Here is a 17,149-nt window from a genome sequence, read left to right as displayed (position 1 = left end):
GAATAGAAATTGCCCAGAACCATACATTTTGTGATGTTTGTAACGTAACGACAATGAAGACAAGATCATTTTGGTCATTAGAGCATGATAATCGTTGTTGTTCCGTGCACGTTCTTTATATTTGGGTTTACTTGGCCAACAAGCAAACTTATTGAATAGAAATTTCCCACAACCATGCATTTTGCGATGTTTGCAACAAAACGACAATGAAGACAAGATCATTTTGGTCATTAGAGCATGATAATCGTTGTTGTTTCGTGCACGTTGTTTATATTTGGGTTTACTTGGCCAACAAGCAACCCTATTGAATAGAAATTTATGACAACCATGCATTTTGCGATGTTTGTAACGTAAGGAAAATGAAGACAAGATCATTTTGGTCAATAGAGCATGATAATCGTTGTTGTTTCGTGACCGTTCTTTATATTTGGGTTTACTTGGCCAACAAGCAAACCTATTGAATAGAAATTTCCCACAACCATGCATTTTGCGATGTTTGTAACGTAACGACAATGAAGACAAGATCATTTTGGTCAATAGAGCATGATAATCGTTGTTGTTTCGTGCACGTTGTTTATATTTGGGTTTACTTGGCCAACAAGCAACCCTATTGAATAGAAATTTATGACAACCATGCATTTTGCGATGTTTGTAACGTAAGGAAAATGAAGACAAGATCATTTTGGTCAATAGAGCATGATAATCGTTGTTGTTTCGTGCACGTTCATTTAAAGCTTAACTCTTTATATTATGGTTTACTTGGCCAACAAGCAAACCGATTGAATAGAAATTGCCCAGAACCATACATTTTGTGATGTTTGTAACGTAACGACAATGAAGACAAGATCATTTTGGTCATTAGAGCATGATAATCGTTGTTGTTTCGTGACCGTTCTTTATATTTGGGTTTACTTGGCCAACAAGCAAACCTATTGAATAGAAATTTCCCACAACCATGCATTTTGCGATGTTTGTAAAGTAACGACAGTGAGGACAAGATCATTTTGGTCAGTAGAGCATGATAATCGTTGTCGTTTCGTGCAAGTTCTTTATATTTGGGTTTACTTGGCCAACAAGCAACCCTATTGAATAGAAATTTATGACAACCATGCATTTTGCGATGTTTGTAACGTAAGGAAAATGAAGACAAGATCATTTTGGTCATTAGAGCATGATAGTCGTTGTTTTTTCGTGAACGTTCTTTATATTTGGGTTTACTTGGCCAACAAGCAACCCTATTGAATAGAAATTTACGACAACCATGCATTTTGCGATGTTTGTAACGTAACGACATTCAAGACAAGATCATTTTGGTCAATAGAGCATGATAATCGTTGTTGTTTCGTGCACGTTCTTTATACATGGGTTTACTTGGCCAACAAGCAAACTAATTGAACAGAAATTTCCCACAACCATGCATTTTCCGATGTTTGTAAAGTAACGACAGTGAGGACAAGATCATTTTGGTCAGTAGAGCATGATAATCGTTGTTGTTTCGTGCACGTTCTTTATATCTGGGTTTACTTGGCCAACAAGCAACCCTATTGAATAGAAATTTACGACAACCATGCATTTTGCGATGTTTGTAACGTAACGACAATGAAAACAATATCATTTTGGTCAATAGAGCATGATAATCGTTGTTGTTTCGTGCACGTTCTTTATACTTGGGGTTTACTTGGCCAACAAGCAAACTTATTGAATAGAAATTTCCCACAACCATGCATTTTGCGATGTTTGTAAAGTAACGACAATGATGACAAGATCATTTTGGTCAATAGACCATGATAATCGTTGTTGTTTCGTGCACGTTCTTTATACTTGGGTTTACTTGGCCAACAAGCAAACTTATTGAATAGAAATTTCCCACAACCATGCATTTTGCGATGTTTGTAACGTAACGACAATGAAGACAAGATCATTTTGGTCATTAGAGCATGATAATCGTTGTTGTTTCGTGACCGTTCTTTATATTTGGGTTTACTTGGCCAACAAGCAAACCTATTGAATAGAAATTGCCTAGAACCATACATTTTGTGATGTTTGTAACGTAACGACAATGAAGACAAGATCATTTTGGTCATTAGAGCATGATAATCGTTGTTGTTTCGTGCACGTTCTTTATATTTGGGTTTACTTGGCCAACAAGCAAACCTATTGAGTAGAAATTGCCCAGAACCATACATTTTGTGATGTTTGTAACGTAACGACAATGAAGACAAGATCATTTTGGTCATTAGAGCATGATAGTCGTTGTTGTTTCGTGCACGTTCTTTATATTTGTGTTTACTTGGCCAACAAGCAACCCTATTGAATAGAAATATACGACAACCATCCATTTTGCGATGTTTGTAACGTAACGAAAATGAAGACAAGATCATTTTGGTCAATAGAGCATGATAATCGTTGTTGTTTCGTGCACGTTCTTTATATTTGGGTTTACTTGGCCAACAAGCAAACCTATTGAATAGAAATTGCCTAGAACCATACATTTTGTGATGTTTGTAACGTAACGACAATGAAGACAAGATCATTTTGGTCATTAGAGCATGATAGTCGTTGTTGTTTCGTGCACGTTCTTTATATTTGTGTTTACTTGGCCAACAAGCAACCCTATTGAATAGAAATTTATGACAACCATGCATTTTGCGATGTTTGTAACGTAAGGAAAATGAAGACAAGATCATTTTGGTCAATAGAGCATGATAATCGTTGTTGTTTCGTGACCGTTCTTTATATTTGGGTTTACTTGGCCAACAAGCAAACCTATTGAATAGAAATTTCCCACAACCATGCATTTTGCGATGTTTGTAACGTAACGACAATGAATACAAGATCATTTTGGTCAATAGAGCATGATAATCGTTGTTGTTTCGTGCACGTTGTTTATATTTGGGTTTACTTGGCCAACAAGCAACCCTATTGAATAGAAATTTATGACAACCATGCATTTTGCGATGTTTGTAACGTAAGGAAAATGAAGACAAGATCATTTTGGTCAATAGAGCATGATAATCGTTGTTGTTTCGTGCACGTTCATTTAAAGCTTAACTCTTTATATTATGGTTTACTTGGCCAACAAGCAAACCTATTGAATAAAAATTGCTCAGAACCATACATTTTGTGATGTTTATAACGTAACGACAATGAAGACAAGATCATTTTGGTCATTAGAGCATGATAGTCGTTGTTGTTTCGTGCACGTTCTTTATATTTGTGTTTACTTGGCCAACAAGCAACCCTATTGAATAGAAATTTCCCACAACCATGCATTTTGCGATGTTTGTAACGTAACGACAATGAAGACAAGATCATTTTGGTCAATAGACCATGATAATCGTTGTTGTTTCGTGCACGTTCTTTATATTTGGGTTTACTTGGCCAACAAGCAACCCTATTGAATAGAAATTTATGACAACCATGCATTTTGCGATGTTTGCAACGTAAGGAAAATGAAGACAAGATCATTTTGGTCAATAGAGCATGATAATCGTTGTTGTTTCGTGCACGTTGTTTATATTTGGGTTTACTTGGCCAACAAGCAATCCTATTGAATAGAAATTTATGACAACCATGCATTTTGCGATGTTTGTAACGTAAGGAAAATGAAGACAAGATCATTTTGGTCAATAGAGCATGATAATCGTTGTTGTTTCGTGACCGTTCTTTATATTTGGGTTTACTTGGCCAACAAGCAAACCTATTGAATAGAAATTTCCCACAACCATGCATTTTGCGATGTTTGCAACGAAACGACAATGAAGACAAGATCATTTTGGTCATTAGAGCATGATAATCGTTGTTGTTTCGTGCACGTTGTTTATATTTGGGTTTACTTGGCCAACAAGCAACCCTATTGAATAGAAATTTATGACAACCATGCATTTTGCGATGTTTGTAACGTAAGGAAAATGAAGACAAGATCATTTTGGTCAATAGAGCATGATAATCGTTGTTGTTTCGTGACCGTTCTTTATATTTGGGTTTACTTGGCCAACAAGCAAACCTATTGAATAGAAATTTCCCACAACCATGCATTTTGCGATGTTTGTAACGTAACGACAATGAAGACAAGATCATTTTGGTCAATAGAGCATGATAATCGTTGTTGTTTCGTGCACGTTGTTTATATTTGGGTTTACTTGGCCAACAAGCAACCCTATTGAATAGAAATTTATGACAACCATGCATTTTGCGATGTTTGTAACGTAAGGAAAATGAAGACAAGATCATTTTGGTCAATAGAGCATGATAATCGTTGTTGTTTCGTGCACGTTCATTTAAAGCTTAACTCTTTATATTATGGTTTACTTGGCCAACAAGCAAACCGATTGAATAGAAATTGCCCAGAACCATACATTTTGTGATGTTTGTAACGTAACGACAATGAAGACAAGATCATTTTGGTCATTAGAGCATGATAATCGTTGTTGTTTCGTGACCGTTCTTTATATTTGGGTTTACTTGGCCAACAAGCAAACCTATTGAATAGAAATTTCCCACAACCATGCATTTTGCGATGTTTGTAAAGTAACGACAGTGAGGACAAGATCATTTTGGTCAGTAGAGCATGATAATCGTTGTCGTTTCGTGCAAGTTCTTTATATTTGGGTTTACTTGGCCAACAAGCAACCCTATTGAATAGAAATTTATGACAACCATGCATTTTGCGATGTTTGTAACGTAAGGAAAATGAAGACAAGATCATTTTGGTCATTAGAGCATGATAGTCGTTGTTTTTTCGTGCACGTTCTTTATATTTGGGTTTACTTGGCCAACAAGCAACCCTATTGAATAGAAATTTACGACAACCATGCATTTTGCGATGTTTGTAACGTAACGACATTCAAGACAAGATCATTTTGGTCAATAGAGCATGATAATCGTTGTTGTTTCGTGCACGTTCTTTATACATGGGTTTACTTGGCCAACAAGCAAACTAATTGAACAGAAATTTCCCTCAACCATGCATTTTCCGATGTTTGTAAAGTAACGACAGTGAGGACAAGATCATTTTGGTCAGTAGAGCATGATAATCGTTGTTGTTTCGTGCACGTTCTTTATATCTGGGTTTACTTGGCCAACAAGCAACCCTATTGAATAGAAATTTACGACAACCATGCATTTTGCGATGTTTGCAACGTAACGACAATGAAAACAATATCATTTTGGTCAATAGAGCATGATAATCGTTGTTGTTTCGTGCACGTTCTTTATACTTGGGGTTTACTTGGCCAACAAGCAAACTTATTGAATAGAAATTTCCCACAACCATGCATTTTGCGATTTTTGTAAAGTAACGACAATGATGACAAGATCATTTTGGTCAATAGACCATGATAATCGTTGTTGTTTCGTGCACGTTCTTTATACTTGGGTTTACTTGGCCAACAAGCAAACTTATTGAATAGAAATTTCCCACAACCATGCATTTTGCGATGTTTGTAACGTAACGACAATGAAGACAAGATCATTTTGGTCATTAGAGCATGATAATCGTTGTTGTTTCGTGACCGTTCTTTATATTTGGGTTTACTTGGCCAACAAGCAAACCTATTGAATAGAAATTGCCTAGAACCATACATTTTGTGATGTTTGTAACGTAACGACAATGAAGACAAGATCATTTTGGTCATTAGAGCATGATAATCGTTGTTGTTTCGTGCACGTTCTTTATATTTAGGTTTACTTGGCCAACAAGCAAACCTATTGAGTAGAAATTGCCCAGAACCATACATTTTGTGATGTTTGTAACGTAACGACAATGAAGACAAGATCATTTTGGTCATTAGAGCATGATAGTCGTTGTTGTTTCGTGCACGTTCTTTATATTTGTGTTTACTTGGCCAACAAGCAACCCTATTGAATAGAAATATACGACAACCATCCATTTTGCGATGTTTGTAACGTAACGAAAATGAAGACAAGATCATTTTGGTCAATAGAGCATGATAATCGTTGTTGTTTCGTGCACGTTCTTTATATTTGGGTTTACTTGGCCAACAAGCAAACCTATTGAATAGAAATTGCCTAGAACCATACATTTTGTGATGTTTGTAACGTAACGACAATGAAGACAAGATCATTTTGGTCATTAGAGCATGATAGTCGTTGTTGTTTCGTGCACGTTCTTTATATTTGTGTTTACTTGGCCAACAAGCAACCCTATTGAATAGAAATTTATGACAACCATGCATTTTGCGATGTTTGTAACGTAAGGAAAATGAAGACAAGATCATTTTGGTCATTAGAGCATGATAGTCGTTGTTTTTTCGTGCACGTTCTTTATATTTGGGTTTACTTGGCCAACAAGCAACCCTATTGAATAGAAATTTACGACAACCATGCATTTTGCGATGTTTGTAACGTAACGACATTCAAGACAAGATCATTTTGGTCAATAGAGCATGATAATCGTTGTTGTTTCGTGCACGTTCTTTATACATGGGTTTACTTGGCCAACAAGCAAACTAATTGAACAGAAATTTCCCACAACCATGCATTTTCCGATGTTTGTAAAGTAACGACAGTGAGGACAAGATCATTTTGGTCAGTAGAGCATGATAATCGTTGTTGTTTCGTGCACGTTCTTTATATCTGGGTTTACTTGGCCAACAAGCAACCCTATTGAATAGAAATTTACGACAACCATGCATTTTGCGATGTTTGTAACGTAACGACAATGAAAACAATATCATTTTGGTCAATAGAGCATGATAATCGTTGTTGTTTCGTGCACGTTCTTTATACTTGGGGTTTACTTGGCCAACAAGCAAACTTATTGAATAGAAATTTCCCACAACCATGCATTTTGCGATGTTTGTAAAGTAACGACAATGATGACAAGATCATTTTGGTCAATAGACCATGATAATCGTTGTTGTTTCGTGCACGTTCTTTATACTTGGGTTTACTTGGCCAACAAGCAAACTTATTGAATAGAAATTTCCCACAACCATGCATTTTGCGATGTTTGTAACGTAACGACAATGAAGACAAGATCATTTTGGTCATTAGAGCATGATAATCGTTGTTGTTTCGTGACCGTTCTTTATATTTGGGTTTACTTGGCCAACAAGCAAACCTATTGAATAGAAATTGCCTAGAACCATACATTTTGTGATGTTTGTAACGTAACGACAATGAAGACAAGATCATTTTGGTCATTAGAGCATGATAATCGTTGTTGTTTCGTGCACGTTCTTTATATTTGGGTTTACTTGGCCAACAAGCAAACCTATTGAGTAGAAATTGCCCAGAACCATACATTTTGTGATGTTTGTAACGTAACGACAATGAAGACAAGATCATTTTGGTCATTAGAGCATGATAGTCGTTGTTGTTTCGTGCACGTTCTTTATATTTGTGTTTACTTGGCCAACAAGCAACCCTATTGAATAGAAATATACGACAACCATCCATTTTGCGATGTTTGTAACGTAACAAAAATGAAGACAAGATCATTTTGGTCAATAGAGCATGATAATCGTTGTTGTTTCGTGCACGTTCTTTATATTTGGGTTTACTTGGCCAACAAGCAAACCTATTGAATAGAAATTGCCTAGAACCATACATTTTGTGATGTTTGTAACGTAACGACAATGAAGACAAGATCATTTTGGTCATTAGAGCATGATAGTCGTTGTTGTTTCGTGCATGTTCTTTATATTTGTGTTTACTTGGCCAACAAGCAACCCTATTGAATAGAAATTTACGACAACCTTGCATTTTGCGATGTTTGTAACGTAACGACAATGAAGACAAGATCATTTTGGTCAATAGAGCATGATAATCATTGTTGTTTCGTGCACGTTCATTTAAAGCTTAACTCTTTATATTATGGTTTACTTAGCCAAAAGCAAACCGATTGAATAGAAATTGCCCAGAACCATACATTTTGTGATGTTTGTAACGTAACGACAATGAAGACAAGATTATTTTGGTCATTAGAGCATGATAGTCGTTGTTGTTTCGTGCACGTTCTTTATATTTGTATTTATTTGGCCAACAAGCAACCCTATTGAATAGAAATTTACGACAACTATGCATTTTGCGATGTTTGTAACGAAACGACAATGAAGACAAGATCATTTTGGTCAATAGAGCATGATAATCATTGTTGTTTCGTGCACGTTCATTTAAAGCTTAACTCTTTATATTATGGTTTACTTAGCCAACAAGCAAACCGATTGAATAGAAATTGCCCAGAACCATACATTTTGTGATGTTTGTAACGTAACGACAATGAAGACAAGATCATTTTGGTCATTAGAGCATGATAATCGTTGTTGTTTCGTGCACGTTCTTTATATTTGGGTTTACTTGGCCAACAAGCAAACTTATTGAATAGAAATTTCCCACAACCATGCATTTTGCGATGTTTGCAACGAAACGACAATGAAGACAAGATCATTTTGGTCATTAGAGCATGATAATCGTTGTTGTTTCGTGCACGTTGTTTATATTTGGGTTTACTTGGCCAACAAGCAACCCTATTGAATAGAAATTTCCCACAACCATGCATTTTGCGATGTTTGTAACGTAACGACAATGAAGACAAGATCATTTTGGTCAATAGAGCATGATAATCGTTGTTGTTTCGTGCACGTTGTTTATATTTGGGTTTACTTGGCCAACAAGCAACCCTATTGAATAGAAATTTATGACAACCATGCATTTTGCGATGTTTGTAACGTAAGGAAAATGAAGACAAGATCATTTTGGTCAATAGAGCATGATAATCGTTGTTGTTTCGTGACCGTTCTTTATATTTGGGTTTACTTGGCCAACAAGCAAACCTATTGAATAGAAATTTCCCACAACCATGCATTTTGCGATGTTTGTAACGTAACGACAATGAATACAAGATCATTTTGGTCAATAGAGCATGATAATCGTTGTTGTTTCGTGCACGTTGTTTATATTTGGGTTTACTTGGCCAACAAGCAACCCTATTGAATAGAAATTTATGACAACCATGCATTTTGCGATGTTTGTAACGTAAGGAAAATGAAGACAAGATCATTTTGGTCAATAGAGCATGATAATCGTTGTTGTTTCGTGCACGTTCATTTAAAGCTTAACTCTTTATATTATGGTTTACTTGGCCAACAAGCAAACCTATTGAATAAAAATTGCTCAGAACCATACATTTTGTGATGTTTATAACGTAACGACAATGAAGACAAGATCATTTTGGTCATTAGAGCATGATAGTCGTTGTTGTTTCGTGCACGTTCTTTATATTTGTGTTTACTTGGCCAACAAGCAACCCTATTGAATAGAAATTTCCCACAACCATGCATTTTGCGATGTTTGTAACGTAACGACAATGAAGACAAGATCATTTTGGTCAATAGACCATGATAATCGTTGTTGTTTCGTGCACGTTCTTTATATTTGGGTTTACTTGGCCAACAAGCAAACTTATTGAATAGAAATTTCCCACAACCATGCATTTTGCGATGTTTGTAACGTAACGACAATGAAGACAAGATCATTTTGGTCATTAGAGCATGATAATCGTTGTTGTTTCGTGACCGTTCTTTATATTTGGGTTTACTTGGCCAACAAGCAAACCTATTGAACAGAAATTTCCCACAACCATGCATTTTGCGATGTTTGTAACGTAACGACAATGAAGACAAGATCATTTTGGTCAATAGAGCATGATAATCGTTGTTGTTTCGTGCACGTTCTTTATACTTGGGTTTACTTTGCCAACAAGCAAACTTATTGAATAGAAATTTCCCACACCCATGCATTTTGCGATGTTTGTAAAGTAACGACAGTGAGGACAAGATCATTTTGGTCAGTAGAGCATGATAATCGTTGTCGTTTCGTGCAAGTTCTTTATATTTGGGTTTACTTGGCCAACAAGCATTCCTATTGAATAGAAATTTACGACAACCATGCATTTTGCGATGTTTGTAACGTAACGACAATGAAGACAAGATCATTTTGTTCAATAGAGCATGATAATCGTTGTTGTTTCGTGCACGTTCTTTATATTTGGGTTTACTTGGCCAACAAGCAAACCTATTGAATAGAAATTGCCAAGAACCATACATTTTGTGATGTTTGTAACGTAACGACAATGAAGACAAGATCATTTTGGTCATTAGAGCATGATAGTCGTTGTTGTTTCGTGCACGTTCTTTATATTTGTGTTTACTTGGCCAACAAGCAACCCTATTGAATAGAAATTTACAACAACCATGCATTTTGCGATGTTTGTAACGTAACGACAATGAAGACAAGATCATTTTGGTCAATAGAGCATGATAATCGTTGTTGTTTCGTGCACGTTCTTTATACATGGGTTTACTTGGCCAACAAGCAAACTAATTGAACAGAAATTTCCCACAACCATGCATTTTCCGATGTTTGTAAAGTAACGACAGTGAGGACAAGATCATTTTGGTCAGTAGAGCATGATAATCGTTGTTGTTTCGTGCACGTTCTTTATATTTGGGTTTACTTGGCCAACAAGCAACCCTATTGAATAGAAATTTCCCACAACCATGCATTTTGCGATGTTTGTAACGTAACGACAATGAAGACAAGATCATTTTGGTCAATAGACCATGATAATCGTTGTTGTTTCGTGCACGTTCTTTATATTTGTGTTTACTTGGCCAACAAGCAACCCTATTGAATAGAAATTTACAACAACCATGCATTTTGCGATGTTTGTAACGTAACGACAATGAAGACAAGATCATTTTGGTCAATAGAGCATGATAATCGTTGTTGTTTCGTGCACGTTCTTTATACATGGGTTTACTTGGCCAACAAGCAAACTAATTGAACAGAAATTTCCCACAACCATGCATTTTCCGATGTTTGTAAAGTAACGACAGTGAGGACAAGATCATTTTGGTCAGTAGAGCATGATAATCGTTGTTGTTTCGTGCACGTTCTTTATATTTGGGTTTACTTGGCCAACAAGCAACCTTATTGAATAGAAATTTCCCACAACCATGCATTTTGCGATGTTTGTAACGTAACGACAATGAAGACAAGATCATTTTGGTCAATAGAGCATGATAATCGTTGTTGTTTCGTGCACGTTCTTTATACTTGGGTTTACTTTGCCAACAAGCAAACTTATTTAATAGAAATTTCCCACACCCATGCATGTTGCGATGTTTGTAAAGTAACGACAGTGAGGACAAGATCATTTTGGTCAGTAGAGCATGATAATCGTTGTTGTTTCGTGCACGTTCTTTATATTTGGGTTTACTTGGCCAACAAGCAAACCTATTGAATAGAAATTGCCCAGAACCATACATTTTGTGATGTTTGTAACGTAACGACAATGAAGACAAGATCATTTTGGTCATTAGAGCATGATAGTCGTTGTTGTTTCGTGCACGTTCTTTATATTTGTGTTTACTTGGCCAACAAGCAACCCTATTGAATAGAAATTTACAACAACCATGCATTTTGCGATGTTTGTAACGTAACGACAATGAAGACAAGATCATTTTGGTCAATAGAGCATGATAATCGTTGTTGTTTCGTGACCGTTCTTTATATTTGGGTTTACTTGGCCAACAAGCAAACCTATTGAATAGAAATTTCCCACAACCATGCATTTTGCGATGTTTGTAACGTAACGACAATGAAGACAAGATCATTTTGGTCAATAGAGCATGATAATCGTTGTTGTTTCGTGCACGTTCTTTATACTTGGGTTTACTTTGCCAACAAGCAAACTTATTGAATAGAAATTTCCCACACCCATGCATTTTGCGATGTTTGTAAAGTAACGACAGTGAGGACAAGATCATTTTGGTCAGTAGAGCATGATAATCGTTGTCGTTTCGTGCAAGTTCTTTATATTTGGGTTTACTTGGCCAACAAGCATTCCTATTGAATAGAAATTTACGACAACCATGCATTTTGCGATGTTTGTAACGTAACGACAATGAAGACAAGATCATTTTGTTCAATAGAGCATGATAATCGTTGTTGTTTCGTGCACGTTCTTTATATTTGGGTTTACTTGGCCAACAAGCAAACCTATTGAATAGAAATTGCCCAGAACCATACATTTTGTGATGTTTGTAACGTAACGACAATGAAGACAAGATCATTTTGGTCATTAGAGCATGATAGTCGTTGTTGTTTCGTGCACGTTCTTTATATTTGTGTTTACTTGGCCAACAAGCAACCCTATTGAATAGAAATTTACAACAACCATGCATTTTGCGATGTTTGTAACGTAACGACAATGAAGACAAGATCATTTTGGTCAATAGAGCATGATAATCGTTGTTGTTTCGTGCACGTTCTTTATACATGGGTTTACTTGGCCAACAAGCAAACTAATTGAACAGAAATTTCCGACAACCATGCATTTTCCGATGTTTGTAAAGTAACGACAGTGAGGACAAGATCATTTTGGTCAGTAGAGCATGATAATCGTTGTTGTTTCGTGCACGTTCTTTATATTTGTGTTTACTTGGCCAACAAGCAACCCTATTGAATAGAAATTTACAACAACCATGCATTTTGCGATGTTTGTAACGTAACGACAATGAAGACAAGATCATTTTGGTCAATAGAGCATGATAATCGTTGTTGTTTCGTGCACGTTCTTTATACATGGGTTTACTTGGCCAACAAGCAAACTAATTGAACAGAAATTTCCCACAACCATGCATTTTCCGATGTTTGTAAAGTAACGACAGTGAGGACAAGATCATTTTGGTCAGTAGAGCATGATAATCGTTGTTGTTTCGTGCACGTTCTTTATATTTGGGTTTACTTGGCCAACAAGCAACCCTATTGAATAGAAATTTCCCACAACCATGCATTTTGCGATGTTTGTAACGTAACGACAATGAAGACAAGATCATTTTGGTCAATAGAGCATGATAATCGTTGTTGTTTCGTGCACGTTCTTTATACTTGGGTTTACTTTGCCAACAAGCAAACTTATTGAATAGAAATTTCCCACACCCATGCATTTTGCGATGTTTGTAAAGTAACGACAGTGAGGACAAGATCATTTTGGTCAGTAGAGCATGATAATCGTTGTCGTTTCGTGCAAGTTCTTTATATTTGGGTTTACTTGGCCAACAAGCATTCCTATTGAATAGAAATTTACGACAACCATGCATTTTGCGATGTTTGTAACGTAACGACAATGAAGACAAGATCATTTTGTTCAATAGAGCATGATAATCGTTGTTGTTTCGTGCACGTTCTTTATATTTGGGTTTACTTGGCCAACAAGCAAACCTATTGAATAGAAATTGCCAAGAACCATACATTTTGTGATGTTTGTAACGTAACGACAATGAAGACAAGATCATTTTGGTCATTAGAGCATGATAGTCGTTGTTGTTTCGTGCACGTTCTTTATATTTGTGTTTACTTGGCCAACAAGCAACCCTATTGAATAGAAATTTACAACAACCATGCATTTTGCGATGTTTGTAACGTAACGACAATGAAGACAAGATCATTTTGGTCAATAGAGCATGATAATCGTTGTTGTTTCGTGCACGTTCTTTATACATGGGTTTACTTGGCCAACAAGCAAACTAATTGAACAGAAATTTCCCACAACCATGCATTTTCCGATGTTTGTAAAGTAACGACAGTGAGGACAAGATCATTTTGGTCAGTAGAGCATGATAATCGTTGTTGTTTCGTGCACGTTCTTTATATTTGGGTTTACTTGGCCAACAAGCAACCCTATTGAATAGAAATTTCCCACAACCATGCATTTTGCGATGTTTGTAACGTAACGACAATGAAGACAAGATCATTTTGGTCAATAGACCATGATAATCGTTGTTGTTTCGTGCACGTTCTTTATATTTGTGTTTACTTGGCCAACAAGCAACCCTATTGAATAGAAATTTACAACAACCATGCATTTTGCGATGTTTGTAACGTAACGACAATGAAGACAAGATCATTTTGGTCAATAGAGCATGATAATCGTTGTTGTTTCGTGCACGTTCTTTATACATGGGTTTACTTGGCCAACAAGCAAACTAATTGAACAGAAATTTCCCACAACCATGCATTTTCCGATGTTTGTAAAGTAACGACAGTGAGGACAAGATCATTTTGGTCAGTAGAGCATGATAATCGTTGTTGTTTCGTGCACGTTCTTTATATTTGGGTTTACTTGGCCAACAAGCAACCTTATTGAATAGAAATTTCCCACAACCATGCATTTTGCGATGTTTGTAACGTAACGACAATGAAGACAAGATCATTTTGGTCAATAGAGCATGATAATCGTTGTTGTTTCGTGCACGTTCTTTATACTTGGGTTTACTTTGCCAACAAGCAAACTTATTTAATAGAAATTTCCCACACCCATGCATGTTGCGATGTTTGTAAAGTAACGACAGTGAGGACAAGATCATTTTGGTCAGTAGAGCATGATAATCGTTGTTGTTTCGTGCACGTTCTTTATATTTGGGTTTACTTGGCCAACAAGCAAACCTATTGAATAGAAATTGCCCAGAACCATACATTTTGTGATGTTTGTAACGTAACGACAATGAAGACAAGATCATTTTGGTCATTAGAGCATGATAGTCGTTGTTGTTTCGTGCACGTTCTTTATATTTGTGTTTACTTGGCCAACAAGCAACCCTATTGAATAGAAATTTACAACAACCATGCATTTTGCGATGTTTGTAACGCAACGACAATGAAGACAAGATCATTTTGGTCAATAGAGCATGATAATCGTTGTTGTTTCGTGACCGTTCTTTATATTTGGGTTTACTTGGCCAACAAGCAAACCTATTGAATAGAAATTTCCCACAACCATGCATTTTGCGATGTTTGTAACGTAACGACAATGAAGACAAGATCATTTTGGTCAATAGAGCATGATAATCGTTGTTGTTTCGTGCACGTTCTTTATACTTGGGTTTACTTTGCCAACAAGCAAACTTATTGAATAGAAATTTCCCACACCCATGCATTTTGCGATGTTTGTAAAGTAACGACAGTGAGGACAAGATCATTTTGGTCAGTAGAGCATGATAATCGTTGTCGTTTCGTGCAAGTTCTTTATATTTGGGTTTACTTGGCCAACAAGCATTCCTATTGAATAGAAATTTACGACAACCATGCATTTTGCGATGTTTGTAACGTAACGACAATGAAGACAAGATCATTTTGTTCAATAGAGCATGATAATCGTTGTTGTTTCGTGCACGTTCTTTATATTTGGGTTTACTTGGCCAACAAGCAAACCTATTGAATAGAAATTGCCCAGAACCATACATTTTGTGATGTTTGTAACGTAACGACAATGAAGACAAGATCATTTTGGTCATTAGAGCATGATAGTCGTTGTTGTTTCGTGCACGTTCTTTATATTTGTGTTTACTTGGCCAACAAGCAACCCTATTGAATAGAAATTTACAACAACCATGCATTTTGCGATGTTTGTAACGTAACGACAATGAAGACAAGATCATTTTGGTCAATAGAGCATGATAATCGTTGTTGTTTCGTGCACGTTCTTTATACATGGGTTTACTTGGCCAACAAGCAAACTAATTGAACAGAAATTTCCGACAACCATGCATTTTCCGATGTTTGTAAAGTAACGACAGTGAGGACAAGATCATTTTGGTCAGTAGAGCATGATAATCGTTGTTGTTTCGTGCACGTTCTTTATATTTGTGTTTACTTGGCCAACAAGCAACCCTATTGAATAGAAATTTACAACAACCATGCATTTTGCGATGTTTGTAACGTAACGACAATGAAGACAAGATCATTTTGGTCAATAGAGCATGATAATCGTTGTTGTTTCGTGCACGTTCTTTATACATGGGTTTACTTGGCCAACAAGCAAACTAATTGAACAGAAATTTCCCACAACCATGCATTTTCCGATGTTTGTAAAGTAACGACAGTGAGGACAAGATCATTTTGGTCAGTAGAGCATGATAATCGTTGTTGTTTCGTGCACGTTCTTTATATTTGGGTTTACTTGGCCAACAAGCAAACCTATTGAATAGAAATTGCCAAGAACCATACATTTTGTGATGTTTGTAACGTAACGGCAATGAACACAAGATCATTTTGGTCATTAGAGCATGATAGTCGTTGTTGTTTCGTGCACGTTCTTTATACTTGGGTTTACTTTGCCAACAAGCAAACTTATTTAATAGAAATTTCCCACACCCATGCATTTTGCGATGTTTGTAAAGTAACGACAGTGAGGACAAGATCATTTTGGTCAGTAGAGCATGATAATCGTTGTTGTTTCGTGCACGTTCTTTATATTTGGGTTTACTTGGCCAACAAGCAAACCTATTGAATAGAAATTGCCAAGAACCATACATTTTGTGATGTTTGTAACGTAACGGCAATGAACACAAGATCATTTTGGTCATTAGAGCATGATAGTCGTTGTTGTTTCGTGCACGTTCTTTATATTTGTGTTTACTTGGCCAACAAGCAACCCTATTGAATAGAAATTTACAACAACCATGCATTTTGCGATGTTTGTAACGTAACGACAATGAAGACATGATCATTTTGGTCAATAGAGCATGATAATCGTTGTTGTTTCGTGCACGTTCTTTATACATGGGTTTACTTGGCCAACAAGCAAACTAATTGAACAGAAATTTCCCACAACCATGCATTTTCCGATGTTTGTAAAGTAACGACAGTGAGGACAAGATCATTTTGGTCAGTAGAGCATGATAATCGTTGTTGTTTCGTGCACGTTCTTTATATTTGGGTTTACTTGGCCAACAAGCAACCCTATTGAATAGTAAATTTCCCACAACCATGCATTTTGCGATGTTTGTAACGTAACGACAATGAAGACAAGATCATTTTGGTCAATAGAGCATGATAATCGTTGTTGTTTCGTGCACGTTCTTTATACTTGGGTTTACTTTGCCAACAAGCAAACTTATTGAATAGAAATTTCCCACACCCATGCATTTTGCGATGTTTGTAAAGTAACGACAGTGAGGACAAGATCATTTTGGTCAGTAGAGCATGATAATCGTTGTCGTTTCGTGCAAGTTCTTTATATTTGGGTTTACTTGGCCAACAAGCATTCCTATTGAATAGAAATTTACGACAACCATGCATTTTGCGATGTTTGTAACGTAACGACAATGAAGACAAGATC

The sequence above is a fragment of the Salvia hispanica genome, chromosome 3 (assembly GCF_029641045.1).
Source record: "Salvia hispanica isolate PSC_SH4W2 chromosome 3, Shi_PSC_v1, whole genome shotgun sequence".
NCBI classification, from domain to species: Eukaryota; Viridiplantae; Streptophyta; class Magnoliopsida; order Lamiales; family Lamiaceae; genus Salvia; species Salvia hispanica.
Note: the sequence above shows the minus strand (reverse complement) of the source record.